Genomic DNA, 18635 nt, shown 5'->3' with positions numbered 1-18635 from the left:
CAAGAAATGTTAATAAAATAACTAAAGTCTATGTAATATTTCTTTAATGTATGAAAGTTTTAATTCAAGAAATTGAGATTTTCAGACATAGGATTAATTTTTACATTCTTTATAAATAATATTTGATAGAAAATGAAATAACAATAATAGTAAGAATAATGTTGCCATCTGTTTAAAATATCTGTAGGCCGTCTCTAAATGGAACTTCTGTGTTATCAGAAGATAATTGTGCGTTGCAACGTGAGATACAGGGAAAGGCAGTGGCCCTGTTGTGTTCTCTGGAGAACAATTTGGCATGATGGATACATTAATCTCAAAGTATTTGTGTGAAATCTAAATGGAAAGTGTTAGTTTTATTGTTTAAGTGTGCAACTGTTCATTGACTTCTAGACTTCGAAGCATTTCTGGGCTTCCAACAATGTCAGAGTAAACAATGTTCAGGAAGGTTTTGGAAAATTCCTCTAGAAATGCACTATCTCCTCTATGTATTGCTGGACTCTTTCAATATTACTCCGGATACTCTCGGAAAATTTGAAAAGCTAGTTTGAAATTATTGTTGCTATCTTACTGATGGCATCACTTACTAATAATAGCTGATCAGGTATCAAGTGCTTATTTCTGCAAAGTCATTGTCTCATAGATTTATCATCTACTACAGCATTCTGTGACTCAGTAAACCCAACATATTAAATTAGACTTCTGTTTTCTTTCTGTTTTAAAGAAAATGTTTTTGAGAATCAGTGAAATCACTAATTGTGCCATATCTAAGGAAAATGGGAATCAACTCCAGTAAAATTTATCATCTCCAATACAGACACACACACACACACACACACACACACACACTCAAACACACACACACACACACACATAGTTTCACACAGTCATATTTATGTATACGTCCATAGGTATAAATGCATTCACCAAGGCATTTTCTCAGTATAAATAATGAGAAATATTGAAATAATTTGAAATATTGAAATAATGAGAAATTATATCTTATGGAACAGTTACATTGGATGACTCAATGAAAGTCAAGAGAAGGAGCTTAATTGACAACAAATTAGCTTCATCTGTCCTCTGTTATATCTCTTACTCTAGGATATATTTTCCACATTAAGTACACGATACCAAACATTTGTGACTTCCTGACCAAAACCCTAACAAGTCAGTAGCGGCTTGGAAACTTCTTTTAGACTATGAGTCAATAAAATATTATAAATGCCTAGAACTTTGAGGTTGCATGCCAGGTTCAGAAAAGGCCACTTGTCAGAAAGCCACACTGCTTGGAACAATTTCTGAATTACTGGCATTAGATATTGCCATATTGATTTATTGACTAAAACAATAACAATCAAAGCTTAAGTAGCAACCGAAATAAGCCAGTGATTTGGGAAGGGGGTGTTACTAATTGTATAGGTAGGTTTTAAAAAATATATTATCATTTAATTGTTTAGTCAAACCTGGTCACACCACTATCACACCTTAGCAAATCTTTATAATATAAATATTCTCAATTGTATATCTATTTATTTAGACTTGTAGCTCACTCCAGTCTCAATTTACTAAGTAGCCAACGGTGCCCTTTAGCTCTGATGCTGCTGTCCCTCCTTTACAAGTGCTAAGAGTTCAGGAATGCACAGTTATTTGGGAAAGGTTTTCTCTCTCTTGCACCAACTTTTGCCTTCATATTCCTCTTTTAAGCTTTTATAGCTTGAACCGTGATTGAAAGAACATAAGGGTCACATTTTGTGATTCATTGAAATGTCTTGAAATGTAGGGTTTCATGCATCAACTCTAAAATTGCTAGAAGTTTTTGTTGAAGATCTAGATTTTTTTCTCCTTTGTAGAACTCCCTACATCTGAGTTTTGCTGATTGCCTCCCAGCAGGGTCTTTAGCACTATCTTCTTTCTCTTTGATTTCCTGCAGATCTGGAAGTAGCTGCAGAATACTGGTCAGATTCACGTTTTTGGCTTGTCTCCTGGTTAAGTGATGACTTGGGTTTCCATCAGGAGTCCTGTATGTCTGGGTGCCTTCCTGTGTGACTGTCAGTCATGAAAGACAACTACCTCTGCTTTTCCTTTCGGTGTATAAAAATAGTGACCATTTATGGCCAGGATTCATTTTATTATATGGGATTAGGATAGTTGTGATAACCGTGTACCTCTTTATATTGGTCTGGTTAAGTACAAGTAGATATTGTTACAAAAAGAAGCATAATTCTCGATCCTTCCTCTGTTTTGAGCTATTTAATTCCCTCACACCCATGACAAGTTGCTATAGATGTCGCGTTTGCTTACACCAGCCTCAGGAATTTATAGACTTGTGCTTCTTTGGCACATTTTGTTACTTCTCCCACATGATGATCACATGGTTCCATGTTTGGCCAAGGAGAACTTTTTTTCAGGTCTGATTGTGAGTCAAGACCCTATTTTCTTAGGCTTTGCTAACAGCTTTTCTTTCTGATATGACGATTTGATGTAGGCTCCTCTGAGACATCTCCTTTCTCAGACCAGTACCGAAAGCTTCTCTAGTGAGCACTGGATTCCCTCAGTCAAAATGATATTCAGAGACCACAGTTATGATTGGAAAGAATCACCTTTCTAATGAATTACCCATTGATTATACTCAGTGTTGAGAAATAGAAGCATTAGTGAGTATGTGTAATTCCTTTGGTTGCTGCATTGTTTCAAACAGGGTCTCATGTAGACAAAGCTGGTCTCAAATTGGTTTTATAGCAAGGTTAGTCAATAACTCCTGATGTTTCTGGCTCAGACTCTCAAAGTATTTGGAAAATTAGGCATTGACCACCATGGCTAAAAGAGTGTGTTTGACTTTGAAAAATAAAATAGTTCACATTTTGTTTCATGCTTCTTTTCTTAGTCATGGCGTATGCTATTGTTTTACAATTATACAGAACATTTTGATGATTACAAAATTCACTGTACAACTAGCATATGTTCAAAGATACCCAGCAATTATTTTCCCTCACTCTGTTTTCTACACTTTATTTTCTACAGATTAATTTAAAACGTTTTGTGGCTTATATATCCACTATTATATTTTAGAGACAAGTGCAGTTGACCCATATGCTGGTAGAAAACATGTGTCAGTCAATCTACAACATACTATGTATGATTTTTCTTAAGCAGGCGATCATTGCTTAGGATGGCTGCTGATTCTGCTTGAATAATCAAATGTAGACTTGATTTTCAGATAACCCTAATATACCTTAACGAATGTGACTTGCTTCCACTGTAAATTTGTTTTTACAAATTTTGGTGACCCTAAATTTTTATGGAGTGAATAATTTGTGCATAAAATAGTTTAGATTATGTCCAAGTAATGTTGTGATTTGAAGGTATTTAGTCATGCCATTTAATCAAGGAAGAAAATGGACTGTTGGATAGGAAATGGGGTGATTTGAAAATAATGTATAGTGATTGGCCAACTGATTGATCTAGCCAAATAACTATAAAATATGCTGATGAAGGAAATTAAGACAAGGAGAATGACATTTCTCCACAACTGACATGACTGTGGAGAAATCTTGTATCAGTGACAAAGATGTACACTCAGACCACTGTGAGCTTAGGGTCCCTCTGCAACCTTCTCTCCTAGCCTTTAGTCTTTGATTCTGAAATCCATTCTTTGCCTTCACTGTACTTTTTGGTCTTTTTTTAAGACTACCTTTTACCCTTTTGCTTGCTATTTTTCCATCCCTAATATACCATTTAAGAAAAGAAAATGAATGTTTAAACATTTCAGTACTTGAGCTGTATACAGACAGTAAGGCACATCAATTTCGCATTACTCATGTAGCTTGGCACACACCAAAGGCACTAAATAGTCTTCCAGGCACTCCTCCACAGTGACGGGAAGAGCCTCTCCTCAGCTCCTCAAACTCTACTTGCTGTCCTTCTGACTTATGTGGAACAATCGTAGATATTCCATCCACCTTACATATTAGCCAATCCCATTTCCCTCCGAGATCTACTGAGGGAAACCAAGGACACACTGGGGAGAGCCACTGCTTCCCACTTCGCCCCGTCTTCATGACTTTCAGGTTACCATGTCTAAATTACTTAGACTGTAATTCTAAGTAACGAGCTGGAGTACTTCCTTCAGCCTGTCTGTTTGCAATGATCTGAACCAGCAGTTCATTTTTTTTAATGGAGAATGAAGATAACTTCTTAGCAGGAATCAAGGATGTGATTGTTATGCTCTTAGAGTGATTGCATGGACATAAAGGCAACTTCATACGAATCCATAAGCTTTTGTATACCTCTATGCTCCCTGAATCAAGACACTTTTATTTCTAGATAATCACCAATGTCGGATATGTTTCCAAATTAGTCTTGTTTTTAATGGGATAGTTAAGGTATACTGTTGAATATTGAGCATTTGTTGTCTTTTTCTCTGCATGCTATCATTTGTAGGTTATTTGTTTATTTTGTTATATTTTTATGATATATGCATATACACAATGGGTAGGACTATTGCTTGTGTTCTCTCTTTCTCTTGTCTCTCTCTCTCTCTCTCTCTCGTTCTGTGTTTGTGTTTGTGTTTGTGTGTGTATGTGTGTGTGTTTTTAATCTTGATTGTCAATGCTATAATATTTAGAAACATGCTGGAGACTACCTCTAGGCATGTTTCTGAGACTATTTCTAGAATACATTTGGAATCTCTACCGTGAGTGTAGATAGCATTATACCATTGACTATGATCCTGAGCAATATGAAAAGGAGGAAGAAAGTCAGCTGATATCTAGAATGTATAAATGTCTTCTTCCTGACTGGATGCTTCTTATCTTTGTTACTGTCACCACTCTCAAGGACTATACCTTCAAAATAAATAAACCAAGTAAATCTTCCCTCAAATTGATTCTCAGAAATTAGACAATTAACTATTTGAGTTTTATGAAGATAAGGGATTATAAGATAGGAAAAAACAGATGGGAATTATCTATCCCACACTGCCTCTCTTACCTTCTGTTTTTGTAGATTCATGGTTCCTTCCTGACCTTCAACAACATTTATGCCCTTTCCTCTTCTGCCTCACTCATTGTGCCTTTCCATCTCTGGAAACAAATAGAAATAACAACTTTGCTATGGAATTAGACACCATGTACTTATTTCAATATTATATGCACAATATGGAAAACATAGTCTTTCATGATCCAATTTTCTGAACTTTAGAAAGATGAAAGATGCTAAGTTTTGAAGTGAATAATATCATGAGGTGGTAATATCATGATGGGACCTTTCACAATGTCTAACATGCACCCAGACCCAGGAAGGCAGGTTCCCTGGCAGGTCCAGATGTCAGTATCATGTTAAGTTCTGAACATGAAACCAAGGCACAGAATCTCTAGAGAACAATGCATTCCTTGGAGGATGATCATACATGGGCAATTCTGAATCCCTAAGAGCAAGCTTGTTTTTCGTTTTGTGTTTTTTTTTTCCAGTCAGCATGACTCTGAACAGAAAAAGTTTTTTGTTTGAATCAATGCTATCATCTCTGCAAATCATTGATTCCTGACAAAACCCATTAGCCAACCTACCGTTTATAATTGCAAAATTGCTACGGTAAAATAATCACTTGAAGAATATACTATAACTCTGTGTTGACTTGAAAATGTGGTAAAGGCAAAAGAGAGGTCAATACGAATATGTAAATGACCTGCTCAAGCCACAGGAAAAAAAGCATTAAGAATGATATTCAGCTTACCCAAGGAATGTGACATTCATAATGGTTATCTTGCAAAACCATTCAGACGCCAACATTCTCTTTTATAGTATTTTACTTTTATCCACATACCAGCTTTCTTAATGGAAATTGCTCACATGCAATACAATACACGGTTGACTTATTTTATATTTGCTCAGTAGCTTTATCCCATGATTTAAGGGGACTTCTGTAAGGGCAAATAGTCAAAGAATATCTTAATAACAGGGTGATATTAAACAATGCTGAAGGCAAAGCGTGACTGTGACATTTTAACATTGATTAGTGACATGAATGTAATGCAGATATCTCATCTAAAAATTATATTCAGTAAGTCAATTCCCTCCCTTTTTTGACATGCCAAAATTTTCCCGAAATAAATGGTAAGGCTTTATCTATTTGCTTTTCATAAGAAAAAGTGGGGTTTTTTGTTTGTTTAGTTTTTGCTTTTGTTTTGAACAGAAAGGAGGTATGGAAATATTTGCTTATGTTTGTATGCTAAGAGTTAAAATTAAATTCAGGTGACATTTAATTATCATCGGGAAAGTATCACAATTTATATATTGTTTTTGCTTGTTAAGAAATGATAGCAGCTGTTTCATTATGCGTTGTAACTGCTCTGGGTTTAACTCATGTCCCTGCGAGCATATGCTCTTTAGAGACATTTTAAGAAACATTTGGATATTGTCATCCTTATGTCTCTGGAGAGAAAGCATGCTTTATTATTGTAATTATATTTCAACATGTGACTGTATCATTTCATCTTTCTCTGAGAAGTTTTATTGGTATACAGCTTATATGTATCACCAAATAACAAAGGCGTGTTTACCGACTCTGAATCACACTGTTATGCATTACAAGATAATGACATACCTGTCCCTATTCTGTTCTTCTTTTAAAAAGTCTCACATAATGAATTTTTTGTGATGTTTGAAATGTAATTTACATAGCCGGCATATGTTTTGATTTCTATGAATCTCTCACTTTCGGTTGTACACTAGGCGATTGAAATATTTGTAAAAAGTTCATGCTCCAAACGTAGGCAAGTATGACACATGGATTTGGTCAATGGCCATGACAGGGCAAGTCCATGAAGGAAGAGACTATCTAAATGCAAATCCTAAGAAGCTCGTCTAGGTAAATGAGGAGAAACTCTGATGTAGGAAGTAGAAGACCAGGCTGGCTGGCAGCACACTCCAAATTGCCATTCCAGCAGAGCTCGGCAGCCCAGAGATCACAGGAAGTCCCTGTGGAAAAGGTACAAAGGATGAGGTTCCTAGGAAACAATCCCAGACCTGCTCACCATCATTGACTTTCTGCTGTGGATAGAAAAGCAATAGTCAAAACGAGTTTGGAGTAAGACCCCATGACTTAGAGTTAGAAAATCAAGTATTTGAACGGTATGGGAAGTTTCTCTATAAGTGGACTAGTAGACGCGGATGACATACCAGGTAAGGAACAAGTCCAGTTAAAGCTATGCGAAAGCTCAGAATGAGCATCAAGTATTTCTGAGCTCTAGTGTTTATCTCGCCTCCCTGACTCAGGCTGGGGTTGGTTTCAAATGTACTTCTCGAGCAGAGCTTAGAACTCCAGGGGAGGAAGGGCAGGGTTCAGCTGCATGGGGAGGGAAAGGAGAGAACTACTAACGTTATGAACTAGACAGCGTACATATCGCTACCTGGACTCAAGGAGCAAATATCACTCATTTTAATCTCACAAACGCAACTTTTACAAGAATCTGTATCAACTGCTCTGCAGAGCCGGGGGGGAGGGCTTTCGGCTTCATGGAGTTGTTGTGAGTCTTGGGAATCACAGAGATGTCCATTCTAGACCCCGGAAACAGTTTGACACACTTCATGCTAACCTTTCAAGATCGTCTATGTGCAGAGATTTTTGGATAAAGTATTATCTGTGAGATCAAAACAAAAAGATAATTACAAACCCTCAGTTACTCTGTATAACCTTTGCTTTGGTCTCTGTAGCTTTGGAGTAATGCATATTCTGCAGATTCAGATTTTCATAACATACCTCTCACACCTGAACTGCAACAAACTATGAACATGTGAATATCTAAAACGAAGATTTTATCCCCTTTCTCTATATGCTGGCAAGTTTGAGTTAGATCAAACGTGATTTTTTTTTCTTTCTTTTATTTGAGAAAATTTATATTCTGAGGGACATTGTAGAGTGGGGTATAAAAATGAGATTTTTAACAAATTATATAATCTTTTTAAATGTTTTTAATTCCCGAGTTGATGAAATGGCTCAGTGGATAAGGGTGCTTGAGGTAGGTCCTAATTCAATTCCTGGGACCATGTGGTTGAAGAAGAGAACCGATTTCTTCAAGTCCTCCTACTCCTTACATGTCCAGTGGCACAAGTGAACCTGAGTGCCAGAGAAATAAAACTATGAAATAAACCAAGTGTTTTTATTTCTAATGTCAGCCAACATGCGTGTATGCTTTCTGTATATCAAATGTAGTTTGTGCCTTGTGTGAATCCAAGAGCATAGATAAAATCGCATATTTGTGTCCTTGAGTTGTCAATGAAAAGCAGGAAGATAGTGCAAGCTCCATGAGTATAAAAAATTCCATTAATAGCATTGCAAATATTTTTTCCTAATTGTGGTCACTGGTGTGAAATTTTACTGCAATCAAGCCTGCAAACTTTCTCTTTTAAACCTACGATTATTTTGTTCTCACATATGGAAAGTTCAGCTCACTCTTGGGATGATGTTGCTTCAAGCCTTCAACAACCTAATCTTTCTTTTGTTCTTGTGAAGGGAGAAGTCTTATTTCATCTGAGTGCTTTATTTTACTTACTTCTTCCTCAAAATTAAGTTTTATCTTTAAGAGAAGGTTCAGCTTTCAGATCACTAAGTTTATACCAATCAGGGAGGTTTCATAGAACCCTCTTTAAAGATAAATGGCAGATTTCTATTTAAATTGGGGACTAGGGGGGATGTCATATATTTATTGTTTCAATTGCCCAGCATTAGCTTGTTACTAAATAGAGTTTATGAATATTTATCAGAGACACTGTAGTTAAAGAGACAACATGGCTTAATTTCCAGATAGCATCTGTGGTATGTTTGCAATTTAACATGGCTTAAACCTGAGTACTAAGAAAATAGCCTTCTCTTGTCTGTTCTGTGTTGTTCTTTCCCTTCTGCACAGCTACATGCTCTGCTTAACTGAACATTACTTGGTGTTCTTTTTGCATACAGTTGTACTCTTTGTTAGCGTTTATAGATGTTATAAAATCTGACCTGGAGTCAAGAGTAACTATTATTACAGCAAATGTAACTATTATTAAGTGACTATGTTAGAAATAAATACAACCCTTTGAAGTAAATGTGATTTGGAATGGTGTGGCCTGTTAGAAAATATAGTTCTTGAGTCAGGATTCTGTGTTAAGCCATCTTTACTCCTCTGATTTTTTATTTCCAGTTCCTTCTGGACTGGGGTCCTTTTCTTGGAGAACCACCCTCCCACCACTCGAGGGCCTGAGAACTCTTACTTCCAGATGAATGACAAGGGAGCCTTGTCAAGGAGGCAGTACAATGGATCCTTGGCTGTGGCTGCCCAGCCAGAGCTGCAGGAGTTAATTGTGTGAATGGTAATGAGGCAGGGAGGCAGCAGATGCTCTCATGCCTTTACAACCCAACTCTCACCAATCACCAACAAATTCCTCCAACAGAAGTCTAGGGGACATCTTCCCCGCCCCCAGAGATGAAGACAGACACACCCTTAACCACATGCCAACTGCTAGACCCATTGTTTAAAAATAGTCCTATAACAATAGCTGAGTTGGTTCTTGTTTTCTGCAATGACTTGATGGCACTAGGATTTTTTTTTGTGACTATTCTAGAGAAATGGAACTTCATACCCTTTATGAGGAAACGCTTGCACCCACAGTAGGTACAGGGAGTTTTGTTCACTATAATGTACATCCAGTACAACGAATACCATTCAGTATATATACTGATAAACACTTTGCTATTGAAACTGTCAACTGAGTTTATTTATGTTACACAGGCTTATGGGACCATAAAGGTTTGATTACCATCCTGAGGAAGTATTTTTGTCCTTACAGAAAAATTACAATAGCAAATTTAGGATTTACATCCAAAAAAATGGTGATACACCCCAGATATTTAGTCTATCATTTAGGAAGCTGAAGTGGGATGATATGTAAGTTCCCAGCCAGTGAGATGGTCTGAAATAGAAATAACTGAATAAATAAATAATAACTTTATGTCTTAAGGTTATTATAAGTGTTTGCCTCTAAAGAAAAAAATAAAAGTATTTGATTCTCTGGAGTATGTCAGTCAATTTTTTTTAACCCAGTCCTGCCTTAATTTCGTTTGAGTTGTTGGTTAGAAATCAATCACTTTTTGTTAGCTATGTCAGACTAGAAAGTTCTGGGTACTATATGAGATGATCATAATGGAGGGTAGCAGATTTGAAGCAATAGTCACCATATGTGGCAGAGTTTCCATTGGGTGTTCCCAGAGCTTTCCAGAAAGACAGCAGAGGATACAAAACTCTAAGAAACTGATCATATGTTGGTTACTTTTGAGTTATAAAACTGCTGTTCAGCAATGTTTTAGGGAGTACCAGACCTGATCGTAGTATTAGAAAACAGGGCTCGGGCTGGGGATTTAGCTCAGTGGTAGAGCGCTTACCTAGGAAGCGCAAGGCCCTGGGTTCGGTCCCCAGCTCCGAAAAAAAGAACCAAAAAAAAAAAAAAAAAAAAGAAAAGAAAACAGGGCTCAAGTAAATGGTCAGTGCAGTGTGTTTTGTCCTGTTTGCAAAGTCCCAGACGGGAGGCTTCCTTATCTCTAGCAAGGTTAAATAAAAGTTGATATTGACCACTTCGACACAATTTATAGTCAACTGAAAGTCTTTATTCCATCCATCTTGGACTACACTCAGGTACTGGGGACCTATATCCAGGTGTCCAGAGCACGAATGTTTGAAGGCAAAGCCTGTCCTGGTGTCTCTTACCTGGCAGTTGCAGGAGTGAAGGGGGCTTCCTGCAAGTGAGCAGTTTAAGAGACAAAATGAGCATTGAGCTGGGGGTGTTGTCTGCGTGCATTCAGTCTGGCAGATAAACTAGCTGAGACATCTTGACCTCAGGTTCAGAAAAGATTTGGGTAAATTTCCCATGGGGCTTCTCATCAAGGAGATTACATTCCAGTCCAGCCTAAAAATGTCCTCAGCCAGAATCCAAAATGGAGGAACCTCTGCACTGTTTTGTCCAGTCACAGTGTTTTCATTTTTGTTCAGGTATTTCAACTCTCCTAGATATAAAATCGATATGTTTGTTTGCAATTTCTGAGTTTATTGTGGAATTCCTTCTATTGTCATGCATTAATGATACAGGCTTTAGATGAAATACTGGCTTATAAGCGTATATTCACTATTATCCATTCAGATGCTGGCTGTGTAGGCACTGTGGCGCAGGATTACTTTGTTTATAAAGAACTAAGAGTCTATGGTAAATAGAAACTGTTCTCTTTCTTCCTTTTCCTTTTTCTTTTTCAAAACCATACAATATGTGCTTCTGACTGACTGAGAAGTCAGATATGGAAGCATGTGGGAACAATATGTAAATCCAAGCAGGCTGTTTGCGCTGGGATCTGTTTCTGCATAATAATCATAACCCAATCCTAGCAGAGATGTTCTGAATTTAAAACATTGTGGTACAACAAAACAGAAAGAACAACGGAAAATAGTGTAGGCTGACTGTGAAGTGCTTAGATACGTTCACTGTTTCTGAAAATCAGAGCTGTTTTTTTTTATTTTTCTAATAAACTTGAAGCTACATAAAAAGATCTTTTTAATTATATCAATGTGGTTTGTGAACAGCTGAGGAAAACTCATTTTCAGATTGGTCTTACTTTTTTTTTTTAACTGAAGGAATACATCGAAACAGAAATGTCAGCCATTTGTTTAAGAACAACTAGTATCGAGAGTTATGAGAACTTTGAATATTATTTTATGATGTCATTAAATACACTTTAGAAACCCAGAGTTTCTAGGTTCAATATGTTCCTTCCAATTTTAAGAAGGCTTCCTTGTAATTATGTCTTGGGTGCTGACACCGAAGCTTCTGTCTGAGCATCAGAGAGCACATTTGCTTGCCATAAATTAAACCACAGTCTTCCCTACAAATGTTACTGTCTTCATTTAATAGAGTTTCCAGGAAAGCCTGTCCATATACGACGTCCTTTAGACAGGAATGTGCTTGGGATGTTCGTGAGTTCTGTTCATGTCTTCCTCCTGAGTTTGGGATGGCATGCCTTATTCAAAAACAAAGAGAAGAACTTACCAGTGGAAAGACCAGCGATGGAATGTTGAGGCAAAATCAAAGAGCTGGGAGGTGGGGAAGTAGCTCTCTTTGATCTCTTGTTCCTAGAAGGGGCCTGGACTTTGCTACCCCTGTGTCAATCCTCGGACTCTGCTTTGGAATGCTTCTAATTACAGCATAAACAAGTACCCTTTTCTTAGTCTCCCAGAGACTTTTCTCTTATATCTGGTCAGTTAAAAACAATTCAGAGGTAATTCTTTCTAGGTGACTCTGGTGGCAGAGAGATGTTTGCTTATGAAGTCACCATACCCAAGGCAACTGGGATACTTAGCACTGGTTAAAACCATGAATGCTGTCTTTGACTCTTCATTGTCAAGCCAAGGAATTGCTTCAATCAATCCTGCAGCATCATGTTCAGAGGCACTGTCTGTCCTAAGCATGCTGTGTCAATGCATTTCTGGTTGCTGGTTTTGTTGTACGTGTTTCAGTGTTTTATCCCCACAAGAAAATTTACCGTGTAGTTTCACACATGACTCAGTTGGGAAAAAAAGCTACTTCTAAATTTAAGGACCTGGATATAGATCCCAGAACCCAGGTACAAAGTCAAAGCTTAAGCTAAGGCTTGATAGGCAGAGAAAATTGGCTTTCTGAGGCTTGCTGATTGGTTATCCACTTTAGCCTATCAGTGAATGCCAGGTTCAATAACAGACTTTGTCTCAAAGAATAAGGTCTACTTTCTGCTTTGTTACTCTATATTTAATCTATGTGAAGTTCTGTTTCTTGTAGCTATACAGCTATCCTGATGTATATGATGTTCTGATGTCCAGATGATGATTAAGAAACATTTAATAGGATAACCCAGCATCTTCATAGCATCAGCAGCAAGATGGCTGACGCTCAGCTCATGACGGGATCACTGATGTCTGGTATGCAGCACTGGAAGTGTGCTAGCTTTTGCTTTCGTATCATGTGATATGAAAGGAAAGCTCACTCTTAACAGGTTTTGTCCACATTCTATTACTATTTATATCTTAACCTGTGTTAGTGATGATAAGCATTTCAGTGCATATTACTATAGAGAGAAATAAATTACATAATAGTATAAGGCATGTTATAAATATTATATATATATGTGTGTGTATATGTGTATATATATACATATATATAATCCATTTGAATGCAAAGGTTTTCCATAATTATGACTTAATTTTATTACATTCTAAGAATTACATTTCATTGCTAGATATGATACTGCTATTTTAGGTGATCATTTTTTTTTACATTTTGCTAAACAAACCATTTTCTTAACTTTTAAAATATGCAGTTGTTAAAATGGTTTACTTCATTTGAAAAGCTATTTTTTATTTATTATTTTAAGATGCTTTATGGCTTCACTGAGAATCTGCTTGAGCTTAAAGTACTCTGGATAGACAACATCTGGCATAATTGGCCAATTTATCATAATTAAATTAATTTATCCAAATATGAAAGAAAATGTACTTGGTGACAGTGAGAGAGGTGTAATGCACACATCAATGGTAGCCCGTTATGTGCCTTACCAGAGACAGCCATTATTTCATTAAAGCTTCAGCTCCTCTTCTCAGGTTTGTTCCCTTTGAAATATTACATACATATAAATATACAAACACATGCACAAATGACATTTGATAGTGGGTGCTATGTTCTGTCGTTAGGTGATTGTATATTTACACAAAGAAAGATTGCTGTAATTTCACTAGGCTACCGTCTTAGAACACCACCGCGATAAATGTCCACCTCTGTGGATTAGAGCAGCCCCACTTGAGATGATGGGTATAGTCCAGATACATCTGATGCTTGCTCATACACAACATTGCTCTCCTTTGTGAGTAGCAAAGGGGTGAGCATCTGTATTTCCGGAAATCAGCTTCAAAGCTAGGGACACTCTCCATTTACAGCCCATGAATCATTTGTTTCCTTGACTTGATGAAATCTTAATTATTTTCCATAGAAGCTGTTTTTGAAAGGATATCAACTTCATCTTTCTCATGAAAAATTAAGTTCCTATAATTTTGATAATACTGTTTTTAACTATACTGTAAATTTCTCGATTAAATTTCCCTTAAAGAATCCCAAGTAGTTGTTGAAAATTTTGTAAGTAATTTTTGTACAAATATTAAGAAAATTAGCAACAGGATTCTGGTGTTGCCAACAATATAATTATATTTCATAATAGTGTTTCTATTACATTATTCATGTCAATATTCAATAATACATATTAAGCTCATTATATTAAATATTTCTGTTCCAGATGCTTCATTCTAATTTAAAGCACCATGAAAAAATAATTGCCTCGATTTTCACCCCTTAAGAGGATGTGCATAGTTATCCTCTGTAATCTTTGAACTTTTATCTTGAGAATGGTCAGTGGTCTATAAGGAGTGGAATGCCCAAAGTTGGAATGCTCAAATGCTTAGCCAAATAAAACATTTAGTAAGGTGCATCCAAAAGGTGTATTTATAAGGTTGATTTTAAAGATAAGCACAGACAATACCCAAGAACAGAGAGTACACTTTCTGCATGCCCCACTCATTTACTTAGTCCTGAGCAAGACGTGGCTAAGTACAAAAGAAAGCAACACTCTCACTCAGTGAAGGAATGGCGAAGGATGAAGATATGTTGTGAGTGAATAAAAACAACAGCATAAGGAACTTTATAATGTTCATGTGCCTATCAGATACGAGGCATAGAGTATATGTATATGTGCATGTGTACGTTTGTGTGTATATGATGTGTATGTGTATGTGTATGTGTATGCATATGTACAGGATATGTATATAGGTATGCATATGTATATACATATGCATATAGGTCATGACACTGGAAATGTTTTGCTTTCGGAAATTTCTGTCAAAAAAGAGCAAGATCCCTTTTTCTGAAAAGAAAAATGCTTTCCTGAAGTAAACACTATATGCCCTAAATGGATAAACAGGATGATGTCTAGAATAAGATACTGAATCCAAAGGGAAGCTTCATTTCCTTCCCCACTATGAAATTAATCAGAGAAAATTTTCTTATATCAATTCTACTTAATGCTCTTGAATTAATAATGTCTAAGCTCAGGCCCTTCTTACAGTAATCATCTCCATGTGCCGATTTTCTCTACACTCCCTGGAAGAGTGTTTTCCCAGCCATAGAATTAATTACCATCCTGTTAGGACACCTCTCACTGCTGACAATAGATGACCCTGTATAAACATATCTCTGACATCAATGTACATGGAAACCACCCAAAGATCTTAGTGAGATGCAATGTGTTTAAGTAAGATTAGTTGCTGCCTGAAATTCTGTGTTTTCCACAAGGCTCCATATGAAACCCTGGCTGTTGCTCCATACTGCCATCTCTGACTGACCAGTTTTGCTTTAAGAATGGAGATTCATTTCACTCCAAGTCTTCATGGCTACAACTATGGCAATTATGTCTGCTGAAATTAATACTTTAGATAATGCTCTTGAGGGAGTGGATTTAGGAAGCCAAGCATGATGGTGCACATGCTTAATCCAAGCGCTGTGGAGGCAGAATCAAGTGGCCTTCTATGAATTTGAGGCCCTGGTGATCTACACAGCAAAAGCCAGGGCTACATAGAGAAACCATGTCTCAAAACACAGAAAAACAAAACAACCCAGGAACAGATTTAAGGGCTAATCCTAATGTCAACCTTGCTGAATCTTGTTGATCGACCCAGTTGCAGATTTTGATTAGGATTCTAGGGCTCAATTTCCATTCTCCAGATTTCTGGGTGTGCCTGTGTTAGTCCCCTCATTTCAATCTCGAATTTCAGAACCTACCTGTTTTGGAAGACCTTGAGTCATAAAATGAATAGCAACTCACCTAGATGTACCTCATTTGGACACAGAAGATCATCTTCTGCCAAACTTTAAGTCACCTGCTGGAACTTGGCATAGCCCTCTTGGCAGGGTATCTCAGATCCTGACTGTCCATGCAGACACGATTAACCTACCACCTGTCACTCCAGTCAGTAGATTCCAGCTCTTTCTGGCTCTTGGCTTCTGCTGCCTCCTAAAAAGCCATGTCTCCAGGCGTGTGGCTGTCTGTGGCCATTAGCCAATTTTCTTTTGATCAGAATTTACCAAAGTTTCTTCTGACTCGACAAGTTAAAATTCTGGAGAGAATCTCAATTGCCATTTCTTAACTTAGTTTGATGGCTGTGTGTCAATGGGAAGAAAGTTCTGTTTACTGTCTTTACTATTACATTATTGCCTGGATTACTACAGGGAGTCCAGAGAGAGAGCAACAAAGAAAGATGTCACATAGTTGGGAAAAGGCATGATACTACATTTTTAAATAAAAATTATAATTGACAAATTTTATCTTTCCTTGACCTCAATGAAACATTATATAAAATTAAGATTATTTACACCTTTTAGGTCACATGCCAGATATATATCTGATATAAAGATTATTATGCATCCAGATTTCTCTTAATTGTAGTATTTTTATGATGTAGGATCTAGACATCTACTTGATATGCTTAGTAAATCTTAAGACATTTCCTTCAGTGAAAACACAGCTTTTCAAGATCTTCATATTTCCATATGGCTAGTTTTGTCTATTATGCTTCATAATTTGCCTTCTTAAAGCCAACTGAAGAGACCTTCAGCATCCCAGCTTAAATTACCTAAAAAAGAACAAAGGGTGATAGATATAATACACATTTCCTTCAACAAATGTTAAGCAGAAAACAGACACAGAAAGGTTAAACGTTAAGCACAAAACATATACAGAAAGTCTAAGACAATACCTTTGTCATGTGTCTCCTCTGCCTTGGCCTTTGTGCATTTGCCAATGATTAAGATACTTGCAAGAGTGTTTTGTAGGGAGTAACTAGCACAACTACCTGGGAAGGATTATGTGAATCCATTGAAGTTGGGTACATTTCTTCGATTTCTACAACTTTCAGTTGGTGGCACCTGTAATCATTGCCTGGGCTCATCTACCAATCTCTTTCTTTTAGTCAGCTCTGGAGTACTGAGTCTCCTTAACTTCGCTAATCTTTGGCTGATATAGCTTTTTGTCCTTTTCTAATTTCCCAGGATACATTGTAGAGTAATTATTGTGGCTTATCCTGTCCATATGGTGTCAAGGAGAGCTACTTCCTAACAAATATCAAGGGAGATTGAAATGTTAACTCATTGTAGAAGAGGATGAAATATGTGCTTTCTTATGTTTTGGTGGTAGACAGGATGTGATATGGTGAGCTGCAAGTGAATACTTATTACTCTAAAATTCTGACTGCTTTTAAATTGCCATATGCTGTTATGGAATATAGGTTAATGACTATGATGTTTACAAAATTCATGTCTGTATTTTGGAACTGCAGTCTTAACTTTACCTATCGGCAATAACAGACATTTTTCATTCAATATGAGACACTTGGGCTGTAGAGATGAGTCTTAACTTCCCTCACTTGTTAGGAGGGCGGAAAATATTAATGATTCAGGTGTAGAAAGATGACTTTTCATTTAAGAAAAAAGGAATCACAATAGATGGCACATGTGCATGTAAACACGTGTATACACATGCATGTGAATACCCACACACCACCACATGAACCTACAGACATGTAATCACATACAAATCCATTTCTCTATGCATATTGATGGATAAACAAGAGAGGAGGGGTGTGATGGAGAAAATATACCCGACAGACCAGACACAGTCAACTTCAAATCCAAAGGCACAGGGCCATTTTGTTCTCATATCTGAACTCACTTACATGGTCACAGTGTTCAAGCAATGAGAACGCTCCTCTTCCTAGTCAAAGGAGCTGCCATATCTAGGTGATGGATGTTTAGGAACATGCTGTTTGCTTTCTTCCATTGGTTGCCTAAGAAGTTCTTTGAGAAGGTCATCTGCTTGTTAACACATTTGTGAAAGCTTAAAGAAATAAGTTGTATCCGGTCATGGTCAAGGGACTGGGTAAACAAAGCTTACTCATCTTCCCCCTCAGGTGTAGTCTGTGAGATTTGGACTTGTTTGTTTGTTTTGTTTTTGTACTTTGTAGTTGTAAGAAATAATGAAATTTTGAACTGTTAGAATTAGTGAAACATTATACATAGATAGACAGACAGATAGATAGATAGATAGATAGATAGATAGATAGATATTAGAACAGCCCCTGAGTTATACCTTTTACTGAATTGAGATTTGCAACGCAGATGAAGCTGACTTTGAACTCAGAGTTTCACTTGCCTCCCAAGTATTAGTTTAAAGTATCATGCCCTTAGACCCTGGATTCTACCCCTAGTACCATAGGCGGGGGAAAAATGGATACATGATATGTAAACCACTCAGGAAGACATTAGCCTCTGAAAATGAAATTATATTTGGTTTCCATAGTGCTGTAAGTGTAAAAGCCATACTCCATGAGATGGTTCCATGATTGTTAGAGTCATAATCACAGAAACACATTCCGAATGGCTACATCTCACCTGTCAATTTATGATAAACACCTTGGGGTATGACACTGAAGTCATTTTCATAACATTTGTGATAAAGACTCGATAAAGCACTCTAAACAAACAGAAGACAG

This window comes from Rattus norvegicus, chromosome 2 (assembly GCF_036323735.1).
Source record: "Rattus norvegicus strain BN/NHsdMcwi chromosome 2, GRCr8, whole genome shotgun sequence".
Lineage (NCBI taxonomy): Eukaryota > Metazoa > Chordata > Mammalia > Rodentia > Muridae > Rattus > Rattus norvegicus.
Note: the sequence above shows the minus strand (reverse complement) of the source record.